Source organism: Triticum aestivum, chromosome 2A, assembly GCF_018294505.1.
Source record: "Triticum aestivum cultivar Chinese Spring chromosome 2A, IWGSC CS RefSeq v2.1, whole genome shotgun sequence".
NCBI classification, from domain to species: domain Eukaryota; kingdom Viridiplantae; phylum Streptophyta; class Magnoliopsida; order Poales; family Poaceae; genus Triticum; species Triticum aestivum.
Window position 1 is genome coordinate 543270364 of NC_057797.1, and position 16276 is coordinate 543286639.

Genomic DNA, 16276 nt, shown 5'->3' on the forward strand with positions numbered 1-16276 from the left:
ATTATTTCAAATATAAACCACTAAAGCAAAAACTAATTGGACAAATGGGGGAGTAACATACCAAGCAACAATCCCCCGAAACAGTTCTAGAAACGGAGCTTCAAGCAAGGAGATCGAAATCCGCGGGTTTGAGAGCAAGAACACGAGAGAGAGAGAGCAATGGTGATTTGTTTTCTGGAGGTAGGTGATGATGTGGTATGAAGATGAAGGAAATATGCCCTAGAGGAAATAATAAAGATGTTATTTTATATTTCCTTATATCATGATAAATGTTTATTATCCATGCTAGAATTGTATTAACCAGAAACTTGATACATGTGTGGATACATAGACAAAACACAGTGCCCCTAGTAAGCCTCTACTAGACTAGCTCGTTAATCAAAGATGGTCAAGTTTCCTAACCATAGACATGTGTTGTCATTTGATAAACGGGATCACATCATTAGAGAATAATGTGATGGACAAGACCCATCCGTTATCTTAGCATAATGATCGTTTAGTTTTATTGCTATTGCTTTCTTCATGACTTATACATGTTCCTCTGACTATGATATTATGCAACTCCCGAATACCGGAGGAAGACATTGTGTGCTATCAAACGTCACAACGTAACTATGTGATTATAAAGATGCTCTACAGGTGTCTCCAAAGATGTTTGTTGAGTTGGCATAGATCGAGATTCGGATTTGTCACTCTGTGTACCGGAGAGGTATCTCTGGGCCCTCTCGGTAATGCACATCACTATAAGCCTGGCAAGCAATGTGACTAATGAGTTAGTCACGGGATGATGCATTACGTAACAATTAAAGAGACTTTCTGGTAACGAGATTGAACTAGGTATGATGATATCGATGATCGAATCTTGGGCAAGTAACATACCGATGACAAAGGGAATGACGTATGTTGTTATGCGATTTGACCGATGAAGATCTTCATAGAATATGTAGGAGCCAATATGAGCATCCAGGTTTTGCTATTGGTTATTGACCAGAGATGTGTCTCGGTCATGTCTACATAGTTCTCGAACCCGTAGGGTTCGCACGCTTAACGCTCGATGACGATTTATATTATGAGTTATGTGATTTGATGACCGAAGTTTGTTCGGAGTCACAGATGAGATCACGTACATGACGAGGAGTCTCAAAATGGTCGAGAGGTAAAGGTCGATATATTGGAAGGCTATATTCGGACATCGGAATGGTTCCGAGTGATTTAGGTATTTTTCGGAGTATCGGAGAGTTACGGGAATTCGCCAGGGGAAGTTAATGGGCCTTATTGGGCTTTAGTGGAGAGAGGGAAGAAGGGCCACGAGGTGGCGCGTGCCTCCCCCTACCCAAACCGAATTGGACAAGGGGTGGGGGCACGGGCCCCCCTTTCTTTCTCCCCCTCCCTCTCCATCCTTTCCTTCTTTCCTACTCCGAAAAGGAAAGTGAATCCTACTAGGACTTGGGAGTCCTAGTAGGACTCCCTACACTTGGCGCGCCCCTAGGAGGGTCGGCCTCCCTCCCTCCCTCATTCATATACGTGGACAGGGGGCACCCCAAAGACACACATGTTGATCTTTAGCCGTGTGCGGTGCCCCCTCCACAGTTTCACACCTCGGTCATATCGTCATAGTGCTTAGGTGAAGCCCTGCGTTGGTAACTTCATCATCATCGTTAACACGCCGTCGTGCTGACGGAATTCACCCTCGGCCTCAGCTGGATCAAGAGTACGAGGGACGTCACCGAGCTGAACGTGTGCAGATCGCGGAGGTTCCGTGCGTTCGGTACTTGATCGGTTGGATCGTGAAGACGTTCGACTACATCAACCACGTTACTAAACACTTTTGCTTTCGGTCTACGAGGGTATGTAGACACACTCTCCCCTCTCGTTGCTATGCATCTCCTAGATAGATCTTGCATGATAGTAGCAAAATTTTGAAATACTGCGTTCCCCAACAGTGGTATCAGAGTCAGGTCTATGCGTAGATGTTATGTGCACGAGTAGAACACAATGAGTTGTGGGCGATAATAGTCATACTGCTTACCATCAACGTCTTACTTTGATTCGGTGGTATTGTTGGATGAAGTGGCCCGGACCGACATTACATGACCATGTTCATGAGACTGGTTCTACCAACATGCTTTGCACACAGGTGGCTGGCGGGTGTCTGTTTCTCCAACTTAAGTTGAATCGAGTTTGACTACGTCCGGTCCTTGTTGAAGGTTAAAACAACACACTTGACGAAAAATCGTTGTGGTTTTGATGCGTATGTAAGAACGGTTATTGCTAAGCTTGTAGCAGCCACGTAAAATTTGCAACAACAAAGTAGAAGACATGTAACTTGTTTTTGCAGGGCATGTTGTGATATGATATGGTCAAGATGTGATGAGATATAAATTGTTGTATGAGATGATCATGTTTTGTTAAAGTTATTGGAAACTGGCAGGAGCCTTATGGTTGTCTCTTTATTGCATAAGATGCAAGTTCCATATAATTGCTTTATTTTATCATTGTGCGATAGAAATAGTTTCAAAAGCAATAGTTGGCAAGACGACTATGTGAAGACATGTTGATAGAGATCAAGATGATGGAGATCATGGTGTCATGCCAGTGACGATGGAGATCATGATGATACTTTGGATATGGAGATCAAAGGCACAAGATGATAATGGCCATATCATGCCACATATTTTGATTGCATATGATGTTTATCCTTTATGCATCTTATTTTGCTTAGTACGGCGGTAGCATTATAAGATGATCCCTCACTAAATTTCAAGGTATAAGTGTTCTCCCTGAGTATGCACCATTGCTACAGTTCGTCGTGCCGAGACAACACGTGATGATCGGGTGTGATAAGCTCTGCGTTCACATACAATGGGTGCAAGCCAGTTTTGCACACGCGGTATACTCAGGTTAAACTTGACGAGCCTAGCATATGCAGATATGGCCTCAGAACACTGAGACCGAAAGGTCAAACATGAATCATATAGTAGATATGATCAACATAGAGATGTTCACCATTGAAAACTACTCCATCTCACGTGATGATCGGACATGGTTTAGTTGATATGGATCACGTGATCATTTAGATGACTAGATGGATGTCTATCTAAGTGGGAGTTCTTAAGTAATATGATTAATTGGACTTTAATTTATCATGAACTTAGTCCTGATAGTATTTGTATATCTTTGTTGTAGATCAATAGCTCACGTATAGCTTCCCCGTTTTATTTATGATATGTTCCTAGAGAAAACTAAGTTGAAAGATGATAGTAGCAATGATGCGGATTGGATCCGTGATCTGAGGATTATCCTCATTGCTGCATAGAATAATTATGTTCTTGATGCACCGCTAGGTGACAGAACTATTGCAGGAGCACATGCAGACGTTATGAACATTTGACAAGCTCGGTATGATGACTACTTGATAGTTTAGTGCACCATGCTTTACGGCTTAGAACCGGGACTTCAAAAATGTTTTGGATGGCATGGAGCATATGAGATGTTCCAAGAGTTGAAATTGGTATTTCAGACTCATGCCTGTGTTAAGAGGTATGAGACCTCTGACAAATTACTTTGCCTACAAGATGGAGGAGAATAGCTCAGCTAGTGAGCATATGCTCAGAATGTCTGGGTACTACAATCGCTTGAATCAAGTGGGAGTTAATCTTCCTAATAAGATAGTGATTGACAACATTCTCTAGTCACTACCACCAAGTTACTAGAACTTCGTGATGAACTATAATATGCAAGGGATGATGAAAATGATTCCGAAGCTCTTCGCAATGCCAAAATCAGCGAAGGTAGAAATCAAGAAATAGCATCAAGTGTTGATGGTTAACAAGACCACTAGTTTCAAGAAAAATGGCAAGGGAAATAAAGGGAACTTCAAGTAGAATGGCAATCAAGTTACCACTCCCGTGAAGAAGCCCAAAGCTAGACCTAAGCCTGAAACTGAGTGCTTCTACTGCAAAGGGAATGGTCACTAGAAGCGGGACTACCCCAAATATTTGGCAGAAAAGAAGGATGGCAAAGTGAAAAGTATATTTTATATACATGTTATTGATGTGTACTTTACTAGTGTTCGTAGTAACCCCAGGGTATTTGATACTGGTTCCGTTGCTATGATTAGTAACTCGAAACAGGAGTTACAAAATGAACATAGACTAGTTGAGGGCAAAGTGATGATTGTGTGTTGGAAAAGATTCGAAGGTTGATAAAATCACCATCGCATACTCCCTATACCTTCGGGATTAGTGTTGAACCTAAATAAATGTTATTTGGTGTTTGCGTTGAGAATTAATATGATTGGATCATGTTTATTGCAGTACGATTATTCATTTAAGTCAGAGTTGTTCTGTTTTCATGAATAATACCTTCTATGGTCATACACCCAATACAAATGGTTTATGGAATCTTGATCGTAGTGATACACATATTCATAATATTGAAGCCAAAAGATGCAAAGTTAATAATGATAGTGCAACTTATTTGTGGCACTGCCATTTAGGTCATATTGGTGTAAAGCGCATGAAGAAACTCCATGCTGATGGGCTTTTGGAATCACTTGATGCTTGCGAACCATGCTTCATGGGCAAGATGACTAAAACTCCGTTCTCCGAAACAATGGAGCGAGCAACTGACTTATTGGAAATAATACATACAGATGTATGCAGTCCGATGAGTGTTGAGGCTCGCGGCAGGTATCGTTCTTTTCTGACCTTCACAGATGATTTGAGCAGATATGGGTATATATACTTAATGAAACATAAGTCTGAAACATTTGAAAAGTTCAAAGAATTTCAGAGTGAAGTAGAAAATCATCATAACAAGAAAATAAAGTTTCTATGATCTGATCGTGGAGGTGAATATTTGATTTATGAGTTTGGTCTTCATTTGAAACAATGTGGAATAGTTTCGCAACTCACGCCACCTGGAACACCACATCGTAATGGTGTGTTCGAACGTCGTAACCGTACTTTATTAGATATGGTGCGATTTATGATGTCTCTTACCAATTTACCACTATTGTTTTAGGGTTATGCATTAGAGAGAACTGCATTCACGTTAAATAGGACACCATCTAAATCCGTTGAGACGACACCATATGAACTGTAGTTTGGCAAGAAACCTAAGCTGTCATTTCTTAAAGTTTGGGGCTGTGATGCTTATGTGAAAAAGTTTCAAACTGATAAGCTCGAACCCAAATAGGAGAAGTGCGTCTTCATAGGATACCCAAAAGAAACTGTTGGGTATACCTTCTATCACAGATCCAAAGGCAAGATCTTTGTTGCTAAGAATGGATCCTTTCTAGAGAAGGAGTTTCTCTCTAAATAAGTGAGTGGGAGGAAAGTAGAACTTGATGAGGTAATTGTACCTTCTCTCGAATTGGAAAGTAGCCCATCACAGAAAACCGTTCCTGTGATGCCTACACCAATTAGAGAAGAAGCTAATGATAATGATCATGAAACTTCAGATCAAGTTACTACCGAACATCGTAGGTCAACCAAAGTACGGTCTGCACCAGATTAGTACGGTAATCCTGTTCTGGAAGTCATGTTACTAGACCATGACGAACCTACGAACTATGAGGAAGCGATGATGTGCCCAGATTCCGCGAAATGGCTTGAGGCCATGAAATCTGAGATGGGATCCATGTATGAGAACAAAGTATGGACTTTGATTGACTTGCTCGATGATCGGTGAGCCATTGAGAATAAATGGATCTTCAAGAGGAAGATGTACGTTGATAGTAGTGTTACTATCTACAAAGCTCAAATTGTCGCAAAAGGTTTTCGACAAGTTCAAGGTGTTGACTATGATGAGATTTATTCACTCGTATCAATGCTTAAAGTCTGTCCGAATCATGTTAGCAATTGCCGCATTTTATGAAATATGGCAAATGGATGTGATAACTGCATTCCTTAATGGATTTGTTAATGAAGAGTTGTATATGATGCAACCAGAAGGTTTTCTCAATCCTAAAGGTGCTAACAAAATCATAGGTTCTATATAGTATGCTATGTTGTGTACTAGACCTATTGTGTACCTCACCATTAGTTTGGCAAGAGGGTACAATAGTGATCCAGGAGTGGATCACTAGACAGCGGTCAAAGTTATCCTTAGTGGAATAAGGATATGTTTCTCGGTTATGGAGGTGACAAAAAGATCATCGTAAAGGGTTACATCGATGCAAGCTTTGACACTGATCCAGATGACTCTAAATCTCAATCTGGATACATATTGAAAGTGGGAGCAATTAGCTAGAGTAGCTCCGTACAGAGCATTGTAGACACAGAAATTTGTAAAATACATACGGATCTGAATGTGGCAGACCCATCAACTAAACTTCTCTCACAAGCAAAACATGACCACACCTTAGTACTCTTTGGGTGTTAATCACATGGCGATGTGAACTAGTTATTGACTCTAGTAAACCCTTTGGGTGTTGGTCACATGGCGATGTGAACTATAGAGTGTTAAATCGCATGAGGATGTGAACTATTGGTGTTAAATCACATGGCGATGTGAACTAGATTATTGAATCTAGTGCAAGTGGGAGACCAAAGGAAATATGCCCTAGAGGCAATAATACAAATGTTATTTTATATTTCCTTATATCATGATAAATGTTTATTATCCATGCTAGAATTGTATTAACTGGAAACTTGATACATGTGTGGATACATGGACAAAACACAGTGTCCCTAGTAAGCCTCTACAAGACTAGCTCGTTAATCAAAGATGGTCAAGTTTCCTAACCATAGACATGTGTTGTCATTTGATAAATGGGATTACATCATTAGATAATAAATGTGATGGACAAGACCCATCCGTTAGCTTAGCATTATGATCATTTAGTTTTATTGCTATTACTTTCTTCATGACTTATACATGTTCCTCTGACTATGATATTATGCAACTCTGAATACCGGAGGAACACCTTGTGTGCTATCAAACGTCACAATGTAAATGGGTGATTATAGAGATGCTCTACAAGTGTCTCCAAAGGTGTTTGTTGAGTTGGCATATAGATCGAGATTCAGATTTGTCACTCCGTGTATCAGAGAGGTATCTCTGGGCCCTCTCGGTAATGCACATCACTATAAGCCTTGCAAGCAATGTGACTAATGAGTTATTAACGGGATGATGCATTGCAGAATGAGTAAAGAGACTTTCTGGTAACGAGATTGAACTAGATATGATGATACCGACGATCGAATCTCGGGCAAGTAACATACCGATGACAAAGGGAATGGCGTATGTTGTTATGCGGTTTGACCGATAAAGATCTTCATAGAATATGTAGGAGACAATATGAGCATCCAGGTTCTGCTATTGGTTATTGACCAGAGATGTGTCTCAGTCATGTCTACATAGTTCTTGAACCCGTAGGGTCCGCACGCTTAACGTTTGATGACGATTTATATTATGAGTTATGTGATTTGATAACTGAAGTTTGTTCGGAGTCCCATATGAGATCACGGACATGACGAGGAGTCTCAAAATGGCCGAGAGGTAAAGATCGATATATTGGAAGGCTATATTCGGACATCGGAATGGTTCTGAGTGATTCAGGTATTTTTCGGAGTACCGGAGAGTTACGGGAATTCGCCGGGGGAAGTTAATGGGCCTTATCGGGCTTTAGTGGAGAGAGGGAAGAAGGGCCACGAGGTGGCGCACGCCTCCCCCTGCCCAAACCGAATTGGACAAGGGGTGGGGGCGCGGCCCCCCTTTCCTTCTCCCTCTCCCTCTCCCTCCTTTCCTTCTTTCCTACTCCAAAAAGGAAAGGGAATCCTACTAGGACTTGGGAGTCCTAGTAGGACTCCCTACACTTGGCGCGCCCCTAGGTGGGTCGGCCTCCCTCCCTCCTTTATATACATGGGCAGGGCGCACCCCAAAGACACACACGTTGATCTTTAGCCGCGTGTGGTGCCCCCTCCATGGTTTTACACCACGGTCATATTGTCGTAGTGCTTAGGCGAAGCCCTGCGTCGGTAACTTCATCATCACCATTAACACGCCGTCGTGCTGACGGAATTCACCCTCGGCCTCAGCTGGATCAAGAGTACGAGGTATGTCATCGAGCTGAACATGTGCAGATCGCGGAGGTTCCGTGCGTTTGGTACTTGATCGGTTGGATCGCGAAGATATTCGACTACATCAACCACGTTACTAAATGTTTTCGCTTTCGGTCTATGAGGGTACGTAGACACACTCTCCCCTCTCGTTGCTATGCATCTCCTAGATAGATCTTGCGTGTTGATAGGAAAATTTTGAAATACTGTGTTCCCCAACTTGATACATGTGTGGATACATAGACAAAACACAGTGTCCCTAGTAAGCCTCTACTAGACTAGCTCGTTAATCAAAGATGGTCAAGTTTCCTAACCATAGACATGCCTTGTCATTTGATAAACAGGATCACATCATTAGAGAATAATGTGATGGACAAGACCCATCCGTTAGCTTAGCATAATGATCGTTTAGTTTTATTGTTATTACTTTCTTCATGACTTATACATGTTCCTCTGACTATGATATTATGCAACTCCCGAATACCGGAGGAAGACATTGTGTGCTATCAAACATCACAACGTAACTGGGTGATTATAAAGATGCTCTACAGGTGTCTGCAAAGGTGTTTGTTGAGTTGGCATAAATCGAGATTCGAATTTATCACTCTGTGTACCGGAAAGGTATCTCTGGGCCCTCTCGGTAATGCACATCACTATAAGCCTTGCAAGCAATGTGACTAATGAGTTAGTCACGGGATGATGCATTACGAACGAGTAAAGAGACTTGCCGGTAATGAGATTGAACTAGGTATGATGGTACCGATGATCGAATCTCGGGCAAGTAACATACCGATGACAAAGGGAATGACGTATGTTGTTATGCGGTTTGACCGATAAAGATCTTCGTAGAATATGTAGGAGCCAATATGAGCATCCAGGTTCCGCTATTGTTTATTGACTGGAGATGTGTCTCGGTCATGTCTACATAGTTCTCGTACCTGTAGGGTCCGCACGCTTAACGTTTGATGACGATTTATATTGTGAGTCATGTGATTTGATGACCGAAGTTTGTTCGGAGTCCAGGATGAGATCACAGACATGACAAGGAGTCTTGAAATGGTCGATAGGTAAAGATCGATATATTGGAAGGCTATATTCGGACACGGAAATGGTTTCGAGTGATTCAGGTATTTTTGGAATACCGGATAGTTACGAGAATTCGCCGGGGGAAGTTAATGGGCCTTATTGGGCTTTAGTGGAGAGAGGGAAGAAGGGCCACGAGGTGGCGCACGCCTCCCCCCTGCCCAAACCGAATTGGACAAGGGGTGGGGGCGCAACCCGCCCTTTCCTTCTCCCTCTCCCTCCTTTCCTTCTTTCCGACTCTGAAAAGGAAAGGGAATCCTACTAGGACTTGGGAGTCCTAGTAGGACTCCCTACACTTGGCCCGCCCCTAGGAGGGTCGGCCTCTCTCCCTCCCTCCTTTATATACATGGGCAGGGTGCACCCAAAAGACACACAAGTTGATCTTTAGCCGTGTGCGGTGCCCCCCTCCATAGTTTTACACCTCGGTCATATTATCGTAGTGCTTAGGCGAAGCCATGCGTTGGTAACTTCATCATCACCATTAGCACGCCGTCGTGCTGACAGAACTTACCCTCGGCCTCAGCTGGATCAGGAGTACGAGGGACGTCACTGAGCTGAACTTGTGCAGATCGCGGAGGTGCAGTGCGTTCGGTACTTGATCGGTTGGATCGCGAAGATGTTCGACTACATCAAGCTCGTTACTAAATGCTTTTGCTTCTGGTCTATGAGGGTACGTAGAAACACTCTCCCCTCTTGTTGCTATGCATATCCTAGGTAGATCTTGCGTGATCGTAGGAAAATTTTGAAATACTGTGTTCCCCAACAGAAGAGATAAGTGAGGGGGCCCACGTGGGGACCACAACCCACCAGGGCGCGCCCGGCGGTCCTGGCGCGCCCAGGTGTGTTGTGCCCACCTGGTGCACCTCCCTCTGATGTTATTTACACCAAAAAATCTTAAATATTCAAAAAAAATTGTATTGAATTTTCAGAGCATTCTGAGAACTTTTATTTTTGGGTCATTTTTTATTCCACGGTAAATTCAGAAAACAAACAAAAGACGGCATTTTATTTTATTTAACTAATAAAAGCAAAAAACAAAAGGTAGGGACAGAAGGTAGTGCTCACTAAATTCATCAACTTCATACCTCTAAAAATGATCCATTAATAAGGTTGACCAGGTCTTATTAACAACCACTTTTGATTAGCATGAAACCGAAGAACTTTCGTAAATTACTAAGTTATCTCAACGGGGATATGAATGTCCCCAACAATAAGCATTTCATATTTATTTTTGGCAGTAGGTAGAGGTAGTCGAAAACTTCCAATAGTGATTGTCGAAGATTTTTCAATAACATTAATACCGTTCACTTGGAATTGTATCTTCAAAAAGTGCACCATATGCTAATTACCATTGATATGAAAAGTGACCTTGCTTTTATTGCAATCGATAACAGCCCCTGCAGTATTCAAGAAGGGTCTACCAAGGATAATAGACATGTTGTCGTCCTCGGGCATCTCAAGTATAACAAAGTCAGTCAAAATTGTAACATTAGTAACAACAACGGGCACATCCTCACAAATACCAATAGGTATGGCTGTTGATTTGTCAGCCATTTGCAAAGATATTTCAGTAGGCATGGGTTTATTCAAATCAAGTCTTTTATACAAAGATAAAGGAATAACACTAACACCAGCTCCCAAATCGCATAAGGCAGTTTTCACATAGTTTCTTTTGATGGAGCAAGGTATAGTTGGTATTCCCGGATCTACAAGTTTCTTAGGTACTCCATATTTAAAAGTATAATTAGCAAGCATAGTGGAGATTTCAGCTTCCAGTATTTTTCTCTTATTGGTGATGGTGTCTTTCATGTACTTTGCATAAGGAGGCATTTTAAGGATATCAGTCAAGCGAGTACGCAAAAAGACTGGCATCAGCATTTCAGCAAAGCATTCAAATTCTTCATCATATTTATTTTTACTTGATTTCAGTGGAAAGGGCATAGGTTTTTGAACCTGCGGTTCTCTTTCCTCACTGTCGTGGAATTGTCACGGCAGATGTCCTAGCGAAAGGACTTAGTCGTAGGGCCATTCCAACTGGGGTTAATCGGGACAAAGGACACGAGAGGTTTTATACTAGTTCAACCCCTTACGATGAAGGTAAAAGCCTACGTCTAGTTGTGTTGGTATTGCCAGGGGTTTCGATCACCAAGAGGCTTAACTCGCCTGCTTGGTTATCGATCTATTCTTTCTTGCCCTAAGCCACCACTGGGTCGTCCCCTTATATACACGGGTTGATGCCTGGTGGCCTACAGAGTCCCGGTCGGCTTATAATCGTGTCCGGCTCGGTGACTTCCTTTACATGCCTTTCTCTACAAGTCTTTCCTTACATACGGCGGTTTGTAATATTGGGCCTTAAGCCGCCGCTAGGCTTTTGGGCCTTCTATAATATTTGATAAACTACCATCTTAATCTTTACTGGGCTTCTTATGTAACCCGCCATTGGGGCTGACCCGGCCCCTCCTGGGCGGGTCATAACTGATAGTTATATCCCCAACATCAGGCCCCAGGTTGACTTTGAACTTCGTTCTTTGTCAATCTTCAACACTTAAACAAAATCCATCTTCTTATCCTTGCAGAAGCTCTTGTAATCCGCCATGACGTCATCTCTTGAAAATGCAAAAAACTTTTATGACGTCATATCCCAACGGATCTTCATCTTTAATGTCTTCCGAGAATCGAGGTGTCTGTGTAGTTGGATAACCATTATTCGGCTCCCCCTCGATTTTCGCGCCCATCTGTTCACATGTTTCCTTATAAATAGGCAAGCCTCAGCCTTCCTCATTCTTCTCTCTCTCTAACCCGTCTTCTTCCTCTCGCAACCCTCCCGCTGCTCGAGCCTCACCGCCGCCGCGCTTCTCCTCCGTCTCCATCGACCTTGGCCGCTGCATCAACCCGAATCGGTCCAAAGAACAGTGGAGACCTCCGTAGGAGATCCGTGGTTGTTAGTATTCTTCTTTTCACTTCTCAGATCCACATTAGGGTTTCCAGACTCCATCGTGTTCTTCATAGTTCATCGTAGTTCGTCGTAGTTTTTCCACCGCAGGCCTCTTCTTGATCCAAAAAGATATATATGCTTGTGCGGTAGCGTTTTTGTGCCTACTTTTAATGCCCACAGATCCTTTTCTCTGGTTCAAAGATCCCATTAGAACTCATAGACTCATCTGCGCTAAACTCTTTAGGTCTAGAATTTTTCCCATTTTGAATAGCCATTTGATCCAGAATAATACCAAGCATTTAAGAAACTTGTTTGTCTCAACACTTAGCTGAATTTGCTTTTCTTGAATACCTATAGTCATGGCGGCTTACTATGCTGGCTTACTTTTCCTTATATGACATTAGCCCTTAACTAAGCCGCCATTACTTCCCTGTATTATCATCATTCAACTGTTAATTTCACCATTGAATTGAACCGACATGTTGCCTTTCTTTTCAGTTCATTTTTGAACATCATGTCGTCCAAAGCGCCAACCATCTGCAACTGGGTTCCCTCAACCGTAACTGAGGAACGTTTGAAAGAGTTCTTCACCATAGGATTTTTGCCAGCGAAAACCGTCATGTCTTATCGTGCTCCTGACCCGGAGGAAGAACAACCCAATCCAAGAGACGACGAAGTGATTGTTTTTACTGACCATATGAACCGTGGCTTTTAACCGCCCGACTCAAAGTTCTTCAGAGATGTCCTCCACTTTTTCAAACTCCATCCTCAAGATATCGGGCCCAACTCCATATCTAATATCTGCAATTTCCAAGTGCTCTGTGAGGTGTACCTTCAGGAAGAGCCGACTATGGAGCTGTTTAGAGAATACTTTTATCTTAATCGGCAGAATGAGTGCACCAATGGCCTTAGCTTGGAGCTTGGGGGCATCTCAATTCAGCGTCGACAGGGTGCTGTCTTCCCCCTCATAGTCTTACCGAGTCATCCCAAAGACTGGAACCAGACTTGGTTCTACTGTCAAGATATCTCACCAGCAAACGAGAAGCCACTGCCGGGTTATCGCGCCGAGCATCTTAACTCAAAATTTGCGCTCCCTAACAAGCTTACGGCTGCCGAACGTAGGAGGCTGATCCCATCCATAAAAGGATTAACGCCTTATTAGGAAACGACTTGACTGGAGTTGATCTGACCAACTGCTGGATCTCATGGCGGTTATTCCTCTGAGCCATCGATCAAAGTTGATGTACGAGTATGGTGGAGGCCCAGACGACTCTCTTCGTCACAACCCCATGCAATTAACGGAAGCATATATTGTTTCAATGTCAACCCTTCTGGTGAACTGGAAGTACAAAGATTGAAGTATCGTCGGGTTAAACCCTTTCTGCAAGCTTAACCCGGCGCCAGAAGTAAGGAGACTCTGATCTTTCTTCTTTGTATTTTTCTCAGCCGTATTATTTAACACTTGCCTAACCTTTCATTTTGTTTTTACCTATTTGCAGGCCAAATCTGACTTCTAGAAGGTGAAATATGACCATGAAGCTGCCAAGAAAGCAAGAATCGCTGCCATAACCGCCAAGAAAACGACCCGGAGGTCCAAAAAGAAGAAGAGGAGCACTGTTGAAGACTTGATGAAACTCGACGAAACTTCTGAGTTGGAGGTAGCCCTTGACTCCCTTGGCCGATTCTTTAATAATCTTATTAACAATGATCATTACCAGGACGACATGGGGGCCAGTCAGGCCGTGGAAGAAGAGGTAACCATTTCCTCCGACTCAGCACATTTGCCAAGACAGAAACTTCGAGTCGTAACCCGGAAAGTAAGGTTTTCACACCCTTTGGCTTATCTGGACCCTCACTTTCTTTTGAAAAAGCAGCAACATGAGAGCCGCCATCAAGCTCAGACCGAAGATGAACCGGTTGTTGCTCTTCAACAAACTCCTCAAAAGCGCCGAAATGAGGTTTTACTTTTTTTGTCTTAAACTTTGTTTAATGGATCCTTTCCCTTACATTACTTTAACCTCATTTTATCTTTTCAGGAGGTGTCTCGCTCTTCTGGCGACTCATCGCAGACCCAATTTCTGGCCTTCAAGACTGGCCCTGGGTAATGAAAAATCCTCCTTTTTTTCATGTTGTTCGAATTGTATCTTTGTACTGACAGTCCTGCAACATTTCTCTTAGTGGCCAAGCTAAGTCCAAGAAGGCAAAGGCAGCTAAACCGGCAGAAGACCCGCCAATCCTTGCATCTGACCCGGCTAGGCCACCTTCTCCTCCATTAACTGACGCTCCAGAAGACCCGCCTGTCAATGCAGAAGCAAATCCTCCCGAGCCGTCGTTTGATGAGACCACCGTGAATCCTTCCGCAACTGGACCATCAATCTCAGCCAACCCGCCATCACCGTCTGCACAAGACGTTTTGATCACCCGGAGCCGTTTTATTGAACCGTGGAATCCAACTGTGCTGGCTCGCCACACGGCGAAACAAGAGGCATTAGAGAAGCAGAAAGTGCGTTTTGAAGTTGCCAATTATGATCATGTAAATGCCAACGATATTTGATCCGGCTATCTCAGCCATGTGCACTCTAGTTGCGACTCTGAGATCGAAATGGTCAAACAGTTGTAGCTGAAATATGAGGTATGTTCTTCCGGCTTATCTTTATTCCGCCAGCCCCCAAGTCTTCAGATTATAAGAGAACCGGAATGATCTATAGACTTTATGATATAGGCCAAGACTTTTACCTTTGAGACTTTTCTTGAGTTTAATAAAATATAACAAAGCTTCACCTGTAGTCCCCAAGGGCCGGTTCATTTTGATCATAGATGAGCCGGTACTTTAAATTGTCTTGTACCGTATTCAAAGAATTTCATAATCCAACTTAACCTTGAGAAACTTGCTGAATAACATACATTAGCCCCCAAGTGCCAAGTGCTGTTACTTTGTAAAGTGCTTGGGACTTAAAGTATGTCTTTAGAGTCATAAGAAATGGTTTTGGCATACATTAGCCCCCAAGTGTCAAGTGGTTTTTTGTAAAGTACTTGAGACTTGAATCTTGATGTTTGAACCTTTGGGCAAAATCTTGACTCATCCGAGTATGTTTTCTTGCAGAATGCCTTATCTGAACTGAACTCGCAATTGACTGATGCAAAGACCCGGCTAGCAGGCCAGGAAGCAGAAATCAAGTCTGCTAACTCCAAATTGCAAATAAGTCTCTTTGAGACGGAAAATTTAAAGATCAGCTTCGCTGTCAAGAAGAAAACCTGGGCAGAGGAAAAAACGCTTCTGACACAATGCGCCGAGAAGGCCGAAGCAGCCCTTGAAGAGGTTTCGACAGAACTGAATGATTTAAAGGGCCGGGTGTCTCAAATGGTGGCCGCCATCTTTGGTAAGCCGTCTATCTGCAATCCTGTGTGCTCCTTTGCTGATCCGGAATATAAACCGCCAACTGACTTTGTTTATAAAATATGTGCAGGCCCACGAAGCAAGAATCTGAGCCAAGATCCTATGATTGAACTCACGGCAGTGTATACTTTAGTAGAACAACTGTATATTGGCGCACAACGGGCGCTTGCTGCCATCTCTCCTGCCAATCAAGGACCCAACCGGCTCAGCGATGTTTTAAAGAAGCTGTCAATTTTGCCCACCCGGTTCCAAGAGGTTAAGCGCTCCTGCGCAAGAGCCGGAGCTTTGACTGCCCTGATCTGCTCCAAGGCTTGGGTGCCAGATCTAGACCCGGCTGATGTAGCCAGAGGGTACCTTGCGGTAAAGTAAGACGGGTCACTGTTTTAACAGGACGACTTCGTTGCTTGCGTGAGGGAGGTGCGACCTCAGGCAACTATTCTTAGAGATGAAACCAACATCGACAAGTACCAGCCGGGTTTTGATGTTGAAAATAAGAAGATGGCAACTCCCTCATACAAGGTGACAGATTTAATCCCGCCTGTTCGTGAAAATACATTTGCCCTAGAAATTGACCCGGCCGGCCTGATTGACAAAGAAGCAGAATTTGTTGCCATGAATGGTTTTGACTGGTCAAAACCGAGCTTCCAGTTATCAGAGGGCGGTGATCCGACGAGGGAGGAGCAATAACCATCTTCATGGGCTTTAAAAGCCTTGTAATAATTTAGCTGTGAAAACACTGCATGCCTTGCTTATGCCATCGCGCATAAAACACTTGTATGTGATGCTGTATTTCCT